Source organism: Polyodon spathula, chromosome 1, assembly GCF_017654505.1.
Source record: "Polyodon spathula isolate WHYD16114869_AA chromosome 1, ASM1765450v1, whole genome shotgun sequence".
NCBI lineage: Eukaryota > Metazoa > Chordata > Actinopteri > Acipenseriformes > Polyodontidae > Polyodon > Polyodon spathula.
The window spans coordinates 63,689,988-63,713,371 of NC_054534.1; positions in this window are offsets into that span (position 1 = coordinate 63,689,988).

Here is a 23,384-nt window from a genome sequence, read left to right on the forward strand (position 1 = left end):
GAGTCACTCTCTCTCCTAACATCAGAAAATAAATAATTGAAGGTAAAGATATCAATTTGACACATAATTCACGTGACATTAACTTCCAAACCACCATCAAGAGCTGGAGCAATGCTTTATTCTACATCGTGGAGCTCTCAGTTAGATACGGGAGTACTGTGTTCTACGAGTACCATAAAGCATTTTCCACTAAAGTGGTCACCATCTTATCAGCAGATTACCATTTTGTCGATTGGTCTTACCCTTATTTTAGACCTTTTTTAACTGCGTTTTCAGCGGTTTGTGAGCCATGCCTGCAGACTCTGCACATCTACAGCCCATTCTACTTTCCTCTGTCCAAATACAATCCATCGTCATTCTCTTTCTACACAGATTCGCCGCAATATTAGAAGGTCACTATGTGATGGCATGATAAAGCATCAGAACATTTAGGATAAACATTCCAATCACGTAGACTATTGATCACAATAATCAAATCTATTCTATCTTGCAGCATTTTCTAAAGCCAACGGTTTTATTCTAATCATAATGTCCAGATCGCAGTATAATACCACAAGTTCTGTATTTTATTTGGTCTTTTTCCTACAAAAGTCATGTATTTTCAAATCAGGTTACTATAAAAAACAATAAAAATAATAACGATCTGGTTCTCTTGCCTTTTTCAATTAATATAATTCAATCAATAGAGAATAAAAACATACTGTTAATAACTACCTAGCCTAAGTTTAATTAATTGTTTTTGTAATCTACCAGTGGCTTCTGTTGCACACACATCACTGATAATAGTGCAGACCGTGGGTCAAACAAATGTTCGTGTTGCGGTGCGTTTTTTGTTTTTTTTATCAATGTCCTTCTGGAGTGCCTCTGAATGCCTTTTAGTTTGTTTGTTTTTTAAACCATTTAAATGCAAAACCAGAAAAAAACATGTATACAGGCTTTTTTACTTTTAATTACTTGTCCTGCGGTTAATTTATCTGCATACACTACTACTTTATATATGACGTAGAACACTAATATGTGTTTTTTCCTCATAAATGTTATGCATTGGCACATGAACTATTGCTTGTCCCACGGATGTGGGGTTATGCGGGGAGCCAGGGGTCCAAACTTTGGGGGTAAGTGAGGCTCACTTCCCTGGTCTCTATGGCTGCCGCCATCCGCACCTCCAGTGAGGGGGGTTCTCACTGCCTGAGTCAGAGGGGGCCCCCGGCCACACACTCTATCCTTTAGCAGCTCCTGCTCTTTATCTTCCTCGAACTGAGACTGGGCTCTATTTCCAGCTCCCTATTCTATCATTCCTTTTACAAGTTCTTCAGTGCAAGAGCCTATTCCTCCTACACAACTGCCGCTGTGTGGAGCCTTTTCTGGGCTCCTCCGAGTCAATCTATCTTACGTGTTATCTGGTTCCCGAGGCTGCTGAATAGCCTGCTTTCAAGGCCAATCTCTCTCTTCTCTGGCCAAGAAGGCTCTCGCTGGGTGGGAACCTCTTTCCTTTCCTATCCTAACCCCTGAGGCCACTCTTCAAGCTACCTCTAAGTAACAACCTTTCGCTCCAGCCCTGGCTCTCGCCCCATGAAATAATAATTGCAAGCTTTCTACAGACTCAACTGACAGCAAATCTACCCAAGGAACATGAAAATAAAAAAGCCAGAAACACCTATCGATCTTTCAAAATTGGTTAGGAAGACATGCCTCTTTGAATTATTGATCTACCATGGGTGGCTTTGGGGATATAGGAGTGGGAATAAGTGCATTGACATCTGACTGGCTGTCTTGGCGATGCAGACTTGCTGCTGTAGCCTCTGCAGCCAATGAATCAGAATCAGCAGAGCGAGCGTGGGCCCAATGCACCACACAAGTCTGAAAGTTTTAGTTTTGTAAATGCTGTGAGCATAATTAGGGATAAACAATCATACATTAATGAAATCTATAAAAATCTATAAATGATAACATTAAGTATAAACAGCAGGATGTCAAACAGGTCAGCATTTCATATTTGACTCAGTTTTAAAAAAAGAATACATAGCTTACAATTAACAATTGCAAATATATAATGACTTCAATTAAATATACATAAAATATTGTGTTATGTCTAATCTTATTAGGCTTCCAAGACAGAATGGCTGGGAGCCTATTGTTCTTGTAAAGATTATTAGTTTTCCAAGTCAGAATGGCAGGGAGCCTATTGTTCTTGTAAAGAGTGTTATTATTATTAGGCTTCCAAGCCAGAATGTTATCTTATTAAACATAAGAGCATCAAAAGTTATTAATTTGGTGAGTTTTCCTCAATCCAAGGTGGCCGACTTGGACCAATCAAAATCCAACGTCAAAAAAGTTGCTCAGAATTTCACGAAACTGCAGATATTGGTAAAGACCTATGCGGACTTGCACCTGAGTGGAAATGGTGCTATTGGGTCACATGGTATGGCCACCATAATGGATTCTGTGTGGTTTTTGGAAGTCACATGATGTGGTGGCCATGTTGAATTTTGTGTGAAATGCTTCAATGACAACTCCTTCATGAACCCTTTGGCCGATTGACGTGAATCTTGGTATACTTTAATTTTGTTCTGTCCTCGATCTGTGCTATTAAGTAAAAGTTGCTGCATAAAAAACCATGGCTGCCATGAATCAGTCAAATTGCAGCTTTTCTAAATGTGCATGTATTGGCCTTTTTTGCTCTATTTTTCTGTGGTACGGTATTATATTCTTATATGTCAAGATGTTAGAGGCTTTTGGAATGTTGTAAATGTGAAAACGATGACAAGCTTGTGAATAATTATTATTTAGTTAGTCCAATAAAATATATCACATCTCCTTCTCTTTATATATCAATTGTTGTGAAACTTTGGAATCATAAACTAGTAATACCCTTTACCATTATTGCTTTTGGTATGTTACTGCATAAAAAACCTGGCTTCCACAATATAATTTTTTATAAGAATATAATAATGTACAATTTGTGCCATATATGTGATTAGATTATAGAGTATTTATGTTATTTTAATTGTTAAGTTTTTGTCAATCCAAGATGGCAGACATGGACCAAACAAAATCTGGCACTGAAAATGTTGCTTAAAATTTCATGAAACTTCATACGTGGGTAAAAGCTTATGAGGACATGAACCTGAGTGAAAATGATGCGGGCATGTCACATGGTATGGCTGCCATATTGGATTTTCATGCGTTTTTGACAATATTCAAAGATCTTGTCCGAAACCGCTTATTGCATAGATGTGAAACTTGGTGTATAAAGTCATATACTAGTGTACATTAATTATTATGAATAAGACATTCTTAACGCATTTACTCTGTCTGAATAGTTGTAAGTTGCTGACAGTAAGCATACTCCAGAATTATGCTTTCCAATTAACAAAATCTTCATATGATTTCCATTTTCATAAGCCTGAAACCATACTTTGTTGTGCTGTAAATGCTTGGCAGCAGTAAAGTTGCCTGCAACTTCTAGTTACACTTATTATTACACAAATCTTTATCGAGGAGAGGAAAAAAAGGAACAATTGTACTACTGTGCCTTTGTAACCTCCAAAGAAATATTATCTTCATAATTACAGAAATACTGCTTGCTTTGCATTGAGGATGCCCCTGCATGAGGCTGCTTATGAAAGGCCTATAACTGTGGGGAAAAAAGTGAATTGCTAAACAACGAGTATCAGCTGCAACATCAAATCTAAATAACAAAAGCATACAGTAACCTGCAGTACAGCATTCCAATCATAACACGCAGCATCTGCTGGAGGCAGAATCTATCGACCTTAAACACACCCTGCCCTATTTAAATAAGGATAGTTAACTCTATGTGACCAAGAGCTCCACTTTAACACTTTATTATCCTTCACTCTGGTGACTGGGATATAGTGGAATTAGCTGTCCTGCCATTCAGTCACACATTAGAGTTTTGCCCATAACTAGGGAACTGCTTAACTAATTGTAATGAAACTCGCCTTTTATATCATAATCTGGGGTTACATGGAGTCTGTCTGGCCATATTAAGTTGAAAACACAAACACACACAAAAAAAATTATGTTTAAATGAAAATGTAATTTTTTTTTTTTTTTTTTTTTGGTATGTGGAATGTAGGTAAATTGTCATGAAGTTTAAGGGTTGGACTTTTGCCTTAGCAGATCTACTCTGTGGGGACGTTATGAAACATTGAACACTTTTTCTTTAGTTCATGACACAGATGTTCTCCAGCAGCGTATCATTACCATAGCAACAGAAATTGTCTGTGGTTGAGGATGTTTAAAATAATACCTGAGTTTATGTATGAGTCATCGTGCTCCATATAAACTGTCAGCAGCATGAACAGAGTGGGAGACATTAGTCAAGTGATTGATTGTTGAGTTTTCTAGTAAATGTGACATACATTCCCATGTAAACTATTTCAACCAATAGGGTATGTCTATAAATATGTCAATGTTACAACTGTGTATGTCTGAGTTTGTCTGACCGATATCAGACTTTCAACACATTGAGACCTGTTCAATGAATCTAAAGAAGATGGATCTAAATACTGCACACTTGTCTTAAATCATTGAAAAGTTTGTGAAAAACAGCTGTATGTTTGTAAATGCTGTATTACAGAAAGTTGTCCCACTGCAAGTGTGCTATTTATTATTATTATTATTATTATTATTATTATTATTATTATTATTATTATTATTATTATTATTATTCATTCCCAGCTGTGTATGCCTGGCAAGACTCAAACTTAGTTTCTGCCTTGGGCACAAAACACTTATAACCTCTGTCTGTAAACTTTTTTTCAGTGTGAGGTGGGATGGGCGTAGTGAGTCTTAACTACAGATTTACTTTGTAGTGCTCATATGTGGGTCTTTTTTTTTCTTTTTTCTTTTTTTAACGAAGTAGTAGGCTACTTTGGCAGTACTTGTTGCAGAACAAACTGCAACAGTTGCCTGACGATTACCGGGTGAAGCAAACGCAAGCTCTGAGGAAATATGCAAGGGAAGACGGTAAAAACAAAACAAAACTTTAAAAATAAAAAAAAAGGCAGACAAGTCGAAAATATTGTCTAACCTACCAAAACTGTGTGTTCCTCTGTACAAGGCATCGCTTCGGACTACAATCGGACTACAATCGGAAAATGCAGATGTTGAACTATAAAGTTTACATTTGCTACAGTAATCCAGTAGTCATGTGTGGAACACGCAGACAATAAACAAGGCTTATGCAAATATTACAGAAATCAGAATACAGAAGACAGGTGACCCTAGGTTTAGTTACCGCCCTCAGTGTTCAGTGGACACAGTACAGTGACAGACTACACCAGACACAACAAATGAACACACAGAACATGGCACTAGCTGGAAAAGTTGCGCTTGTGACTGGGGGAGCTCAAGGAATCGGAAGGGCAGTTGTCGAGGCTCTACTGCAAAATGCTGCAAAGGTACGTTTTAACTCGTTCACATTAATGCACGCCCGAAGTTCTGTAATCGCTCTGCTGCTTTTGTTTTAACTTGTGCTCGTTTGTTGACTTGTTTTGTGTTGCCTTTTTTTCTTGGTTTGTTTTACCGTTTTATTACAGATTTAAATGTTATTAGTGCAATGTAATATACTGTTGTTATTATTATTATTATTATTATTATTATTATTATTATTATTATTTATTATTATTATTATTAAGGTATGTTTTGTTGTATTTGTTCGCCGTGTAAGCCCGCCCCCCTGAGAACTTACTATACGCAGCGTGCAGAGACTCTCTTCCTCTTTTGTCTTCAGCATTGGTAGCGGTAGGTACTAGAGCCCGTGACTCTCTGTACTCAAAATGCTTAGGCTTGAGAAGTGGTTTTTGCCCCTTCTCCGAGTTTTTTTCAGTTACGTTTATTATTGGTTACTGGATTGTATAATTGTGTTATATATTTTTTATATATATTACACTATATCCTTCACGCTTTGCTTCGGCATCGCGTTTTTGTGTAACCTCGTGGTCTTCGTCTTCTTCTGTTATTATAATTATAATTATTTAGAATTATATATTATCTTTACTGTGTGTTTTTGGGTTGTATATATTATTTTTCAGATATATATATATATATATATATATATATATATATATATATATATATATATATATATATATACACACACACACACACACACACACATACATTGTTAGGACGTGTGTTGTTGGCCTAGGCCACGCGCATAGTGAAGCCTCGGTCTTGCGTGACTAGACCGTGTGTGTGTGTGTGTGTGTGTGTGTGTGTCTGCTTTGCAGCCCGCTATTATCTTCCAATGCTGTGTGTTCCCCACTGCGTGGTAGCTGTATGGTTTGCCTTACAGCCCATCTACAGTACACCAAGCACTTGCTGCAGCGTTCCAGAATAATAAAAACAAACAAAAAAAATGGTGTAGCGATTCCGCACTTGGTGCAGCGCTTTGCGCTTGGGGATCGGTGCTCGACGCTCGATGCACGCACCTTGCCGCTCGGTGTTCCGACGCTCGGTGCTCGGCGCCTCGACGCTCGGCGCTTCGACACCACGTACTCGACGCTCGGCGCCTCCACGCTATACGCTTGCAGCTTCGACGCCACACACTCAACGCTCGGCGCATCGACGATCGACGCTCGGCGCATCGAGGCTACGCTTTGACGCTTGGCGTATCTACGCTCGACACTCGGTTCATCGACGAGCGGCGCTATACGCTCGACGCTAAACGCTTGATGCATCGGCGTTCCACGCTTGTTGCTCGACGCTTTCGATCGTAGCTCGGTCGATGTTTACTGTGCCATGTTCGCCCAAAATGCCGGGCTTTCACTGCTGTACGTCCTGTCAGGCAAAGCTGCCTGCCAGTGATCCACATGATGAGTGCGTGGCATGCCTCGGGCCGGAGCACGCCACATCTGCGCTGGCGGATAGGGCTTTTTGCCAGTCTTGCGCTGGTTTCCAGACTCGCGTCCTTAGGCAAAGGGCCAAGAAGTCAGTGGTTGGGCACTCCCCTTCCTCGGGCTCTTCCCACACCATCTCAGCTCCGCCATCATCCACGGCGACGCCGCCAGGGCGACTGCAGCTCTCCACGAGCCCAGCCTCCCAGACAACAGCTGGTCAGAGGTCCCCCACCAGACACGCTCGGGCTAGCAGCCCCTCCCCTTCTAGGGCACGCCCTCGTCGGGAGTCTAGATGGCGCTCTAGATCGCCTAGTGCGTAGGGGACATTCTCGTTCCCCTCGGCGAGACAGGCGACACAGGGATAGATCCGAGGTGGCAGAGCTAACCTCCAAAATGTCCAAATTTATGGAGGTCATAACGTCCCTGGCTACAGCAGGACCTCAAGCCCCAGAGCAGCCCGCCAGGCCTGTCTCCAGCCAACCAACCAATGGCCCCTCCTGAACCTCCATTGGTTAGTTCCCTCCCAATGCAGTCACAGAAGGACTGGGATATTGACGCCATCTCCAGAGATGCTTCTGACATCCTGGAAGGGGACAGTGTAGAGGCTGAGATAGCCTCCCAACACTCAGTCTGAGCTGTTGGACACTGATGACCCTATGTGGTCCGTGGTTGACAGAGAAACCCGCCACTTGGGCATCGATTGGCCCCAGACAGAGCTTCCCCGGCGATCTCTGCTAGAGTCGCCTTCAGCCCAGTCCCATCAGTCCAGGATGCTCCCAGCATTCCCGGACTTCATCAAGGAAGTGCAGTCTACCTGGGGGGCTCCGGCCTCTGCTCCTGCAACGACTCGCAAGGCTTCAGCCTTTACTATGCAGGGGGCCAGTGAGGCCGGCCTAGCGTCCTTCCCACCTGTGGACGCTGCGTTCGCCGCGTTGGTGAAGACACCGACACTGTTTGGGCTTACCAAAGACCCAGCGTGTCCTAACAAGCAGTGCATGACCACAGAAATACACCTTAAAAAAGGGTACTCTGCGGCCACGGAGGCAGTCAGGCTGTCTAATATAGCCAGTCTACTGACGGCGTACCAGGCGGCACTGATAAGAGATTTACCTGAGTGCCCCTCTGCGGCCCTCAGAGGCGAGCTGGGTACTGTCAGCCAGCTGCTGGTAAGGCTGGCCCAGTTAAACACGTGGGCGGAAGGAAGGAGCATTGCTTCCTTGGTGGTGGCCAGACGACAGCTCTGGCTCTAGCTGGCGAGAGTGCAGGAGCCTGATAAGGCCCCCTTGCTGGACGCCCCAATCACTCCCGGACACACGTTTGGCCCGGCAGTGGAAGAGATGCTGCAACGCTCCGCCAAGGCACGGGAGGCGTCACAGCAAATGGCCAAAATGTGGCCAAGTAAACAGTTCCAGCCGAAACGGCCTCAGGAACAGCCTTGGCAAAAAACACCGCCACAGCAGCAGGCGCAACCTCGGGGTAGCAGCACTTCCTCCGCAGGTCCATCAGCACGCAGCCAGCCTGGTTTTTCAAGACCGTGGAGCGTGGACTGGCGCCCTAGAGGTGGTGGCAAGTCGCGTCCTCGTGGCTCTAGCCAGGCCCCTCGTGAGCGACCCCAACCAAAGCAGCCCTGAGACATCCAGGCAGCTATTAGCTCACCCCTACACTGTTCCACAGATCCAGTTCTGGCAACAGTGCTCCAATGACATCTGGGTGCACAAGACCATCTCCACCGGGTACACCCTTCAGTTCCGGTTAAAGCCTCCCCCCTTCAGAGGGGTGGTTGTAACAGCAGTGAAGAACTCGGTTCAGTCCTCACCTCTGAATGCGGAGATACAGGCGCTGCTCAGGAAGCGTGCCATTCAACAAGTAGACCCTACTTTGATCGACCAGGGGTTCTATTCAAAGTACTTCCTAGTGCCAAAAAAGGACGGCGGGTTCTGCCCTATTCTAGATCTGCGAGCACTGAACAGATACCTACGGCGGTTATCGTTCAGGATGCTTACGCACAGGCACATTATCCAGTCAGTTCAGGGGGGCGACTGGTTTACCACCGTGGACCTGACAGATGCGTACTTTCATGTTCCCATCTGCCCGGGTCACAGAAAGTATCTGCGTTTCGCATTCCAGAGCAGGGTGTATGAGTTTTGTATTCTCCCATTCGGTCTGTCTCTAGCTCCTCGAACCTTTTCCAAATGTATGGATGCCATTTGAGCTCCTTTGCGGGCTCAAGGTGTCCAACTGCTGAACTATCTGTACAACTGGCTCGTCTGCACGCAGTCCAAGGAGCAGCTGGCACAGCACACACTGATGGATACGAACCATCTTCAGCGGCTGGGTCTGAAGGTCAATTCAGAGAAGAGCTGCCTCATGCCAAGCCAACAGACCGAGTTCGTGGTTTTGTCATCTGGACTCAGTGTCCATGGAAGCGACCCTGTCGACAGAAAGAGTTGCCTCGCTGGAACGGTGTCTCAGTCTGTTCAGGTTGAGAGAAACAATCAGCATGGAGCTGTGTCAGCGCATGCTGGGGCTGATGGCTGCCGCCTCACAATTCCTTCCCTTGGGCTTATTACACCAGAGACCTCTACAGGCCTGGCTCAATGCCTTTGCGTTACATCCGCGGAGAGACAAACATCGCAGGATGACAGTATCCCGGACCTGCTGGGAAGCACTGCGCTGGTGGAAAGTTCCGGCAAACATCTGCCAGGGCGTTCGCTTGGGTCCCATCTTCTGGAGGGAAGTGGTTTCTACCGACGCCTCCAACCAAGGTTGGGGAGCAGTCTGGAACGGCTCAGGGACCCGCGGAGTGTGGTCGGTACCCTGGAGGTCAGCCCACATCAACGCTCTAAAATTCAGAGCAGTGGACCTCGCCCTTTGACACTTCTTGCCAGTGCTTCTGGGCAAGCATGTGTTGGTGCGGTCGGACAACACCACGGTTGTGGCGTATATCAACCGCCAGGGCGGCCTATGGTCCCCCTGCCTTCACCGAATGGTAGCACGGCTGTTGCTATGGGCACAGCCGCGCTTGACATCTCTGCGAGCGGTTCACCTACCGGGCAGAGTCAATTACGCAGCGGACCTCCAATCCGGAGGAGGCCCTCTTGCAAGAGAATGGCGTCTCCACCCTCAGGTGGTAGAGAGCATCTGGGATTGGTTCGACAGAGCGCAGGTAGACCTCTTCACTTCGCAAGAGACCGCGCACTGCCCCCTATGTTTCTCTGTGAGGGATCCCAACAGCCCCCTAGGAGTCGACGCACTGGATCACCATTGGCCGCCAGTCCTCCTGTATGCATTTCCACCGACTCCGATGCTCCCTGCCTTCTTAGAGAAGGTCAGGGTAGAGCGAGCGACAGTCATTCTGATCGCTCCTCAGTGGCCTCGGAGAGTATGGTTCCCGAGCGTGGTCCAGTTACTGCATGGTCAACCGCGGGAGCTTCCCTTGCGAGCAGACCTATTGTCCCAGGCCAAAGGTCGGCTTTGCACCCGAACCCCAAGCTCATGCAGCTAGGGGCTTGGTCCCTGAGCGGGAGCGCCTGTCAGCCTTAGGGCTTTCGACAGCAGTGATCTCGACCATTCAGAGCGCGAGAGCGCCCTCTACCAGGTCGCAGTACACATACAAATGGCAGTTGTTCTAAGATTGGTGTCTGGCTGGGGGCCATGACCCAATATCTTGTCCTATGGCAGTAATGTTACAGTTTCTGCAGAAAATGTTAGATGAAGGGAAATCTCCCTCTACACTTAAAGTGTATTTAGCCACCATATCAGCCTGATGTACGCATTGACAGATTATCACCAGGTTGCCATTTTTAGCATCTCAGTTCCTTAAAGGTGCAAGACGCTTGCGACCTCCCAGAGTGACCAACTTACCATCATGGAGCCTTGACGTGGTGCTAGAATCCCTTACAAAGGCACCCTTTGAGCTTCTCCACTCAGTGGATATGAAGCTCATGTCTATAAAAAACACGTTTTTGCTGTCGGTAGTGTCAGCAAAACACGTCAGTGAATTACATGCAATGTCAGTGCACCCTTCATGTATCCGCTTCGCAGGAGACGGTTCTAAGGTCTACATGCGTACAAATCCAGCCTTTCTGCCAAAGGTTATATACCCGTTCCATATGAACCAGCCGGTCGATTTGATGGCGTTCCATCCTCCTCCCTTTTCCTCTCCAGAGGAACAACAGCTACACATGCTCTGCCCTGTGCGGGCATTGAGGTGTTATATTGACCGTACAAAGACCGTGAGGCAAACAGAACAACTGTTCATATGCCATGGTTCTAAGACGTTGGGTCAGCCGTTGTCAAAACAACGCCTTTCCCACTGGATAGTGGATGCTATTAAATTAGCCTATGAGTCTGCAGGCCTTCCACCGCCAGGGCAGTTGAAGGCGCATTCCACTAGGGTTATGGCAACGTCCTGGGCCCTCTTTAGAGGGGTGCCAGTGTCTGATATTTGCACGGCAGCCAGTTGGGCTACACCGCATACCTTTATGAGGTTTTACAGATTAAACGTGCAGGATTCCTCTGCTCCATTGTTGAGAGCATCTGTACTACACTCTGTGGCACCTCAGGATACCAATGTAGTGTCTGATACCCCACCTTAGGACAGGTGTCATTGCGAGCACAGACGCTGAGGCGCACCTCCACATAGGCCTAGATGTATTGCCTACGCAATTGCGTTATGACGTAAGTCTGTCCTTCTGCCGAGAATCCTCCCTCGCGTCAGCTTGGGTACACTGTTCCTATACGTTAATGGTTATTTTCGAATTGAAAGGGAACGATAGGTTGCGGATGCAACCCGGTTCCCTGAAAGAGAAAATAACCATTAACCGGCGAGGTCGCTCCGGATGCCTTCTCGGCCCGAAGAGCAAAAGTTGAAGAGAGTCTCTGCGCGCTGCATATAGTAAGCTCCCAGGGGGGCGGGCTTACATGTCAGCTCGCACAGAGGCCTATCGGCAGCTTTGCTATAAAGCTCAGCCAATCCCTACTGCGTGACGGCAATGTCCCGACATTGTTATTAACAATGCTGGCATCAATAATGAGAAAAATTGGGTGAAGACAATTGAAGTTAATTTGGTAAAGATTTATCTTGATTAAATTCTTCATCAAAATTTAACTTTTTAGAAAGAATACACATTATAAATGTCAGTAATTGATTTTAAGCTAGCCAAGGGGGCATTTCCCTATGGTAGCAATCTGTGCTTTGAAGATTGATCTTTTAAGTGTGTGCTTTGGAAATTATTAGTGGTTGTGTATTTTCTGATGTTGTCTGAGTGGTTTTTATTGCAGTTATTCAAACAATGTGTTTTTTTTTCTCCACTTTTTGACATACTGTAGTCTGTTAAAGTGATTTTAAGAAGCAGCAACAGCTAGTAAAAAACTACTGTGAACTATTTTCCTTTTGTATTTATCTCTTCACTAGATAGTACTGCTATACAGAGCTTTTGTTGATCTCTTTATTCTGTTAGGCCAAAGAGAAAGCAAATCTGACAACTAAAACTAAGGAGCAGTTTTTTCAGGTTAAAGCACTGTAAAGAGTAAGTAGTGGGGTTCCGAAAAACATAGCATTATATGTCCCCAAGTGTTGCTACAACTGTTTAAATAATGTACCTGTAGTTATTCTTTTCATTATTAACATCCTGACAATTTTTACACATCTAACATTAAAGCCTGTTTCACAGCTCTTTTCAAAATGGCCACTCTAATTCACTGATAGTGTAAGGATTATTGCCCACATTGTCAAACAGGTAACCCTGGAATAATGATCCATGATGTGATACAGAACAGAAAAGTCAGACCACTTGTTATGGTTTTTCTTGCAGTTATTTAGAGGACAGATCTCAAACCCCAGTACATGAGAGTGGACATTTTAAAAAGAGCTTTGAAACATTTTATGAATGACTATGTACATTTTTTTTTTGTATTTGTCTCATATGTTAACAGACTTCTGTCGTAAAAGGGACATACCTTGGTCTAGAACACATGAGCAAAGAGCATGGCAAGCAAGGAGGCGTGATCATTAATGTTTCATCAATGGCAGGTAAATTGGGCGAATTGCAGTAAGAGTCTCAAAAGGGTTATGTTTGGTCAAGTACATATTGTAAAATGTTTTTCAAGAGATGTGCAAAAATCAGTGACAAGAAATGGAAAATTCTTAGAAGAGTAAGGCTGCAGTATTTTGAATCTGACATTTCAAACAGAATTATCTAGTGATTGACAAAATTGAACATTTCCCAATTAGAAGAAGCTAATACTAAAAACGTGATGCTTTCATGTTTGCAGAAACTGATAACAGTATCTGCAAATGTAATCTTCAACCCCATGATGTTTTCTCCTATAATTAGTTATACAGTATCTGATCCATTGGTGTTTCCTGTTTAGACTTCTCAGCAGTCAACAAGGTTTTGAGGTTTTATAAAGAAAAATATGGGCAAACTTACTGAATTTTATTAACCTCTTCTCAAAAAGCGTGTTCTCTACTTTTGTTCCATGTGAAGCAATTGTATGGTCTTGAATAATAACAGATCACTTACTGTCAGCCCTCTAGCTGTCTGACTTGTCCAGAGTGACTGAAATGGACTTGAAGCAGGAACATACAATTTTTACTGTATATTACAGAATACATGTCAGACATTGCATAACACTTTATGCAAGTTTGCACTACTGTCAAGTACAGAGGAAGTGGAACAGGAACAGATAGCATCAGAATGTGAGGCTGTATAACCTTCTATTTATCATGGTAATCAGTATAAGCCAGCATGCATTGAAACATTCTTTCTCTTATTGGCTTTATGTGACATGCAATCACAAGTTTGAGCAAAAATATTGCAGATTCCATATGACTCTCTTTCGTGTGACTTTTTTTAAATGTTTTTTTTTTTTTTTTTTTTTTTTTTTTTTTTTAAATTTTATTTACAACATGACATTATTTTTTTATTTAATGTATTTATATGTTGGGGCCTCTCAAGCTGACAAAACAAATCACCAGCAACAATTTTCATAAAGTACATTTTATGGGAGTGGAATTCTTATTTCAAGGAGCACAATATTTTGTTTGATTAATATACTTTAGCAGTGTGCCAGCTAGTTTAATATATATTTATTTTGGTATTTCCTGAGAAAAATTATCACTACCATAAGACATGAATTTGTCTTTTCTTTATTAAGTTGTAATGGAGCTTGTATCTGATGCTGTAGGTTGCAGAATCCTCACTTTTTGGCTCTTTTAATATGTATGGCAGGTTTTCATGTGGGAGGAGGCCCAGAAACTGAAGTGACATTTGGAGAATTGAGTAAACAAAGTCTGTTTGGGTGCACAGAAGGTTAAAGGGGAAGACTGTGTTAAACAGGCCCCAATGAATCATAGTTTCACATAAATGACAATGATTGTGGGACCGCAGCTTTAAAATCACGCCTCCCTTTTTTTTGTAGCTGTCTGCAAACAATGAGCTAAGATGGTGTTTTCTATGCACAAACAATCAATCACTGAAAGTATTTATGTGTTATAATTGAGATGCACGCTAAAGTACATTTAATTTAAGGGCTCCTAAAGTTATTATTGTATGAACGTGATGTTAAAGTATTGATGCTTTCTTTGTATTGCATCACAATAAATATATCCAGTAAAAATTACTGTAGAAAAACAATGAAATGAATAGACATTCCATCTGGGGGGGGGGGTTGTATACATTTGGCTACACTAGTTTAGAGCATGCGCATGGGAAGGTGGGTCCAAGGTTGAATGCCATTGGAACTGGGTGTGGCTCAGCTTCTTATCAACAGACATTTGGCAGTTCAAGCTATTTCTTTTTAGTTGTAGGCAGTTTCGTGGAAATTGGTAGGTATATTATATTAATAAGTCATCAGTATCACTTTTTTCTTTTTTTCTGTTTCTTTAAAAATGTTTGGGAGTGGAGTCCAATCTTGTGTAGGAATTTTACTAAGTTTACTTTACTGTAACTACAAAGTGTAACTACAAACACCATTGAGTGTTTTATAGTTATGGATAAGCCGTACTCTTCACTTATTGTACAAAGGTTGTCAGACACAGCAGTTTTCATCCAATGAAGATCTGAACTGCTGTTTTCATAATAGTGTATGATTTATAAACTGGTGCGCACTGCTATGTTAGATGATCAACCAAATTATCAATCTGTACCTAGACTTAAGTTAATGGTTACTTGAAGGTTAAGTGAGAACCCTTGTAAAAATTGACCATAGTAAAAGCATAGCAAAGCATAATAAAGCATGGTAAAGCATATGAAAAGCCTAGCAAAGTATAATAAAGCATGATAAAGCATTGGAAATCAATGTACAGAACAGTGAGTTATGGTAAAGCATAGTAATAAACATGGTGAACCAGGGTAAATGGTGGTTAATACATGGTATTGTCATCGGAAAAACATGATAAAAGTGCAAAAATACCACGTTAGACTTGTATAAGGGAAATCTAACCCACAGCCTTTTACTTTTCTTTTAGTACATTTTACTTCAGAGACAGCTTAAATCTGTCAACATAATATCCAGGAGTCCTTGCCAATTATTTTAGAACATTTTAGCTGATTGAAAACTTATGAAGCAATTGTGTGCCAAAACAGCAGGCATATTGAAGCAACTGCAAATAGAAATGGGAGTTTTTGTGAACATAAACAAAGCCTCCATGGGGAAATAGTCTAAGGGGATAAGGCGATGGTCATTTTAGACTGAATGGTATGTAAACATAAAGTAAAATACAGTCAGCACTCGGATATCTGTTACCCAGATACACATCAGTCGTGTTTTACCATCCTTGTTTTAAAAATAAAATCAATCCACACACACACACACACACACACACACACACACATATATATATATATATATATATATATATATATATATATATATATATATTAAACATAAGAACAACACATATCCATTAAAAACTAATACCTACTATACAAATAGCAATGTTCATGTAAAAGCCTGTAAAAAATGTGATGAAATAAAATATGTTGGAGAGACTGGAACAACTTTATATAAAATAATTCAGAACCACCTTTCATTAATTAGAATTAAATAAAAAAAAAAAATGAATGAACCGATAGTACAACACTTCACCAGTCAAGGACATGACATAGATGATGTAAAGTTTGTAGTATTAGAACAGCTAAAATTAAACAAACAATATAGAAGAATGAAAAAATAAATGGATAAATAGACTGAACACGATTTCGCCAGTGGGATTAACAGAAAAGAATGAACTAATTAACTCCAATAAATATATAACATTTAAATAAACAAAATTCATTCAAAAGTTGTGCATGCTGATGCGCTGGGGAGGCTAAATCAAGGCTGAGCCTCAACCAGTATTGTGTGATAATATAAATATAAGTTTATATAAACTAATGTTTATTAGACTTAATACAGATTTAAAGATATAAGTAAAAATAATGTCACAATATATAGAACACCATTACATCATGTAAGAATAAACCATGGATTTGAATTTAAACAATAACAAGCACTTGTCATGCCGTCAAACATGTCAGAAATTTATGCTATTGCCATCACACGCGATTTCCGACTCAGTCGCAAGTTTGCTGATGCAAGGCCCATCTCTTCAATGTTGAAATTGGCTTGTTCAGCCACAGCCCACGACTTTCTTTTTTCTGGCATGGCAAATCAGTCTGTCTTTATTGTGCACTGTAGTTACACAGCACTTTAAAACAAATGAGACAAGGCACGGTAATGTAAAAGTTAATCGTTAAACAGTTTTAGATGGGTGGGAGGGGGCAGGTTACAACATGCTCACCTACATACATGTCAAATCAGATAAAATAATCAGATATGCATGACACCCGTTTAACCGTCACTGAAGTCAACATTGTATAGGGTCAGATATGTAAGTGCTGACTGTAGATATGTGCAAATGTCCAGGGGTAAAACAATTTGGCAGTGAAATGGTTCATTTCTACTGCACACCATGGGACATTATTAAGAGAATCTTAGAATACACTATCTGAAAGTGACTGGTCTATATCATTAATATAGCTGGAGGTTAAAAATGGGCCTGTAATTGAATACCTCTGGGGAATCACCCTAGAGCTCAACATTGTTTATGGGTAATCCCTGAATTACCAAGGTAGGTCTTTGATCCAGGAGGATTTTTCAATGCTTTAAATTGCACCAATAAAATCTAGCTGTGGCTTATCCCAACATGTCTGGCCTATTCTATTTCAAAACAGTTTACTCACTCATAACCTCTTACATGAAACTTACCCTGACTGGAGTTTAATTGCCCTGTTTATCAACAAGTTTTATTGAGCCTATCCAAGCCTTTTGACAACATAAATTCACAGGGATATGGCTCTCATCAACAACAACCTTAATTTCTTGTCCTGAAGAAAGTTTTGCTTGAATTTCCATAGAATGCTACACTGATCTGTCAATGAGTTTTGCCTATCTTTTATTTTTTATACCACAAATCAGTCTATATTTATATTTGGTTAAAGACATCGGTGGGATGCTATGTTGATATACAAAGCAAGTATCTTAAATGTAAGCATACAAATGTTAAACCCATGCATATTGGCAATATATAGTGCCTCATTTGTGCAGAGAGCTTAGGTGATGGAAGCTGTGTACGATTTGGGAGGATTCATCTGTGTTTTTTTGTTTTTTTTTGTATTCCAGCTAAAACAAATGTATTGAGTTAATATTGAACATCATTAAGACAATACCAAAAAATAAGATATTCAACAAACGGCTTTTCAATGTCTTATTTCATAGAAATACAGATTCGAAATTGCAGATATTTAAGGTCCTGTATTGCTATAACACGCTAATGCGACACTATGATTTATTTTGGGCTAATTGTAAGTAGACTAATATACAAAGAAAATATGCTGATAATTCAGTGTCAATTGAAAATAATATTTTATTAATTACGTGTCCTAGAACAATGTGAAGTCTACAACACATCAACATGATTTATTTTGTATTACATACAAAACAAAACCCTGCTAGGTATTCATTTGATTTTATTACTTTTTTAGTCTATCTTACATGCAATACAGTACAAAACAAACCATGCTGATGCATTCTAATTAGTGAGTAAATGGGGCGTGACACTTTGGGAAATACCATGCACAGTCATCTCAGTTTTCCTCCTGCCATTCTGGTCAAATTAGCGCTGCTTAGTAAATGAGGCCCATAGTCTTATAGGTATATAGTTTGCATACAAAGTGTGATTTATGAAGTACAATACTTGCAATAAAATCTTTAATACATGTCAAGGGTATTTGGGGTCGGTATATTCAATGATAAAAAGGTGCAAATTAAATTAACCTAACTAACCCTAACCCTAACCCTAACCCTAACCCTAACCCTAACCCTACTTTAGGCCTCAGGATATAATTAAGTCAAGTCAGCAAGCTGATAACATTCCCTACATATTAAATGTTTGGGCCTTATTCATATTGCATTAGCTTACTCATTTGTATATTATAGTCCATCCAGCTTCAAAAACATCCAATCAGAGAGATACAACATGAAACAACCGATCAATTGATCAATTTGTACCCCTTCAAGATAAATCACAGCTAAATTTTTTGGAGCATTTTACAGCATTGGAGAATCGTTTTGGATTTCATCAACCAGCTATTATTTGGACTAAAACACTGATGCTGTAGGTGTTTAATGTAATCCAGGGATATTTCCTTGCATAAGGAACTTTCATCTGTGGTTTATCCTGGCAGGTTAAAGGTTGATCAGGTTGACCCCTAAATCAATGTAGACAAATGTTGTTCATTGTAGTTAATTAAGTCTTTAAAAATAATTGTAGTTAATTTAGTCTTTAAAAATAAACAAAAGGCTCTCGAACAGAATGTAACACTAATGACAAATTATACTGATGCTTTAAAAATGTAGATTGAGGGTAAACCAGTCAATAAAGGGAAACTAGTTGTCATACTTAGAAATAGGAATATTGTTAAGGATGTTAGAGGAGTGTCAGGTTTGGTATGAATCAAAGTCAGACTTCAATTGTTCAAACAGTACTTATCTTCTGACACGTACAATTACTTGATGTGGTATTATTCTTTTTCTAACAGAGCTAGTTGAAAAGTTGATTTTTTTCCCCACCAAAAACAGCATTAAACCGATATAACCTTTTCTTTTTGTGGGGGTTGGGGGGGATGTGTTTCGTATTAATCAGATTGTTCAATCCATTGAAGAATTACCTTTGCAGTTTTACAGAAAAAAATAGTTTGCTTTCTTTACGCTGAATGGTTTCCAAACAGCAAAATTATGACTTGAGACAAACTACACTATGATGTTGCCATAGTGTAATCCATTGAGACAAGTAAGTAGTAGTTACTCCACGTTATGATTGTTTGTTTGAAGCATTTACTGTAGTTTCACTGTAATTTAAGAACCCTGTCATTTAAGTGATCTGATATGTGACTAACAATTTGCATGCTGTATTAAACTCAGTGCCTTGGTAATATATGTTCTTTTTCTTTCATTTTAGCATTTTTGCATTCCCCACACCAACCAGTATACACAGCCACAAAATATGGTGTTGTTGGATTCACAAGAGCCATAGCTGTAAGTACATATTCCAAACTTGCTTTACAAGATATCCTTGTCCCATCTGTATTAACTCTTTTAAAACTGTTTGTGTTTGTCAGTATTTTAACTTTGCATTCTGGAGAGACGAGACTTGAATACTGTTAATCTGTTATTGGTTTACTAAAACATTAGCAAGTGACATTTTCATTAGCGTTTGGTGTGGGTACAAATATATAGTTCACTAGCCTGGTCCTTCTGCTTATCCCCCCAAAAGCTTATAACTTGATAGTAAAACTTGTATTTAATGCCAAAGTACATATTCAAAAATTAGCCGATAAAATAGAAAAATAGAATACAAAGGCAATGTCTTTTGTTACTGATTAACCAGTACAGTGTGACGGTATAAAAACAGACTTTTGTTACTACAAAGCCACAATTGATAAGCTATTTCCATTAGGTTACCCACAACACTACTCTGCTGAATTGCTTCTGCAACTTCAGAGCTTTCTTTAATGAATACATCCCCCAGGCCGTCAGCTCGCCAGCATGTCATTTCTAATGAATTAAGGCTGCAGCCACAGGTGTATAAATGAGATGATCACAGGTGTTAGCGTGTTGAGTGTATTTAAAGCTGGAATTAGAGTCGTCAGTAGGAGTGAAACCTAAACAATTGCTCAGTTGCTACGCGTGCTGGGCATACACCAGCAGGATACTTGTGTGTTTGTTCCATGTCTGTGTGTTAGTCTATTCTGCTGTTCTAGCCATTGTGCCTTTTGTTTTTAGTGTTTTGTTTTGTAGAACTCTTCTTTTTCTTATTAAAACCGATGCAACAGCACCTTTCACTCACCACTCTGTGTCTTGCATTTCCGCTCAAGCCATCGTGTGGCAAGGCATCACAGAGCACTTTACTTATATATATATATATATATATATATATATATATATATATATATATATATATATATATATATATATATATATAAGCATATTGGCCATTCCAAATTGGGAGAAAATCGGGGGTAAAAATAATTGGAGATTAGAGATTCTAAATAAAATCAAATAAAAATAAATAAATTTAAAAAAATGATAATAGCGCAGTAGTGACATCAAAATGGCATACTCCTCTAATAGATTTTACTTGACCTTTGACCCATATTTGACTCCTATGCACCCCGAGACCACTTTCAATCAATTACTTGACGACACCCACAATAGCAGAGAAATGTTCATTTATGAACAAAATGAGAATACCTTGAAAAAAGTAAATCTGATGTAGCACTGGTGCATTAGTGTATTATCTCAGAGAAACTGGAGAGGAATGTGAAATGAAAGACTTTCCTGTCAATGACTTGCAGTGACACCTGGCAAACTCCATCTACTGTGTAAACAAATGGGATGGCAGAGAGAATGAATGTGGAACCATTTGTGTTTTTTAAGGCACTTTTAGCAAATCTACAATCATTTACAATCATCTTCCACCAATGGGATCACCAACCAAGCGAGTGAGACAAATAATCTTCAATTCTGACAGCGACTAATAATAAAAAAAAAAAAAGCATACCCCATTGAACACCTTTTCCTTAAAAATATTTTTTTCCAGTTTATTATCTACCCAGTTTAATTCACCGTTCCTGAATTATCAAAAAGAAAATTATACTTCAGATTCTTTAATATTGAATTAATTTACGTTATTATTATTCATTAAATTCTGTTACAATTTGAACTTTAACACCTGTTTATTGCCTTTTTAAATTTTTTTTCAGATACTAATATCTATGTATTATAAATTCTGTGACCGTTAGTAAACTATTCGACCTTATGGTCTCATCGTTTATGACGTCACCTAAACCCTAGATGGAATTATTTTCCTGTAACTCACTAAACATACACAAAATAATTTTCCAAACACAAAATACCTGTCAGTCATGTGTACACCATTTAATGTATTTGTTTCTGTTTATTTATTGCAGGAAGCATCCGAAATAGAAAACTACGGGGTGCGGATAAATGTGCTTTGTCCAGCTTTTGTTGATACACCACTCCTCCAGTCAATTGATCAGGAAGAAAAGATGGGAAAATTCTACAAACACAAGGATGAGATAAAAAACAGAATGAGTATTTATGGGGTTTTAAAGTAAGTCATCAATTAGAATATATGAACCCTGTTCACAACAAATTACCTACATTATGTATTATTGTTGTTGGGTTCTTTAACAGCTGGTAATAATAGCTGCAACTTACCACATTTGTAGACTAACTTATTTCTGTCCTTAATTTGTGATATAAAATATGAAAATGTTAGCCTTGTTTGTAGGGATGCCACATTTTTATTAGGTATATAATATATCCAGTGTATTTTATAGACATATTATATATGTGTATATTATAGACATTTCAAGTTTAATAAAATGCATTTACCGGACAGTTCATGTAACAGTGAAAACATCCCTAGGGTTAAAAAAAGTGACCTTCTTTGGGGGACTTTTAGCCACAAGGCCAATCAATATTTGTGTAATATTCACAATTCTCAGAGGATCAATGTTAATGTAGTTAGTTCTAAAAGTACCATGGCATCACTCAAACTGTTGTGTTTTTCTGTGTTTCAGGCCATCATTAATTGCTGAAGGGATGCTGAAGATCATTAATGATAACAGCCTGAATGGAGCAGTTATGAAAATTACCACATCCAAAGGGATTCACTTTCAGAGTTATGAACCAATGTCTGCATGAATAATGCAGTGCAGTTTGACCACTATAAATAAATATAGGCTATGAAACTTGTATAGTTAAAACTTTTACTGTTTGATCTGTGATTAAGGTGTATTTGTATGGAACATTCTATAGGAGATTTCAAAATATATACCTTTAAATTATTTTCTTAACTGGAATTGTCGAAATCTGTACTTTTTAGAATAAACAGTTTAGATATCTTTAGTTATTATGTTATTATTTTAATGATTTCTTATTATTTCGTATGTTAACTGTGATGAAGTATGTTTTATATGCCACATTTTGAATCAATATTGAAAAGTTAGAGAATTACATTGTTGTGAATAATATGCACTTTTTCAGTATGTGCTGATTTTAAACAGCATTTTAAAAGAACATAGAAAATGGAAAATCATTAGACGAGTTAAGAAACCCAGGAATTGTTGACCAACGATCGAAGGTGAGAGTAACTCTGTTACAACCTATATGAGAAAGAAAAGGCTTCTCTTTCCAAGGCTTGACTTGATTGCAAGATACTTTATGAAACTGCCTATTTGAGATTTATGCAAAACATTCTGTTTAATTTATGTCAGCAGCAACATCTGTTTCATGAAATTGGTAATCATTTTGTGGTGTGAAATCAAAAAAGGTGCCATTTTAAAACAGTTTACAAAATAGCCTGTTTAACCAAAAAATCAGCATTTGTTTATTGTAACAAAAACAAAGGCAACTGGCTGTCACCCAAGTGTTTTAAATACAATGTTTTGACCCTTTCTCTAGCTGTAGTGTGGAAAACTTTGAAATCACAAGATTCACGGGAGATATTACACAAGCATTGATAACAGGCTTTTAATTAAAGCCTCCTGCCGACTAAGAAATTACATGGATTTGTCATTGTTCTAACTTAAATGGTAGACTTTAAAAAGCTATAATTAATATAGTAATTAATAACACTCAGTATAGGTCAAAGGACTTCATGATTCCTTAGATTAAATAGATGAATGGGGTAGATGAAATCTAAGTTCTGTGTGCCATGTGACAGGGTGCTCGTGTCATGTGTGCAGGTAACCTCTGCTTAGGCAATACAGAGACGTGGGAGGTGGAGTTGAAACGACAGCACAGGATTTATTAACACAAAACAAAGTACCAGTGATGGTAACACACAGAGGACTCACAAAGCAAGCTGTACAAAAGGCAAAATAAAACACAGTACAAAAACTATAAATAACAGGTGCCACACAGGGCGAGCGCTAGCCTTAT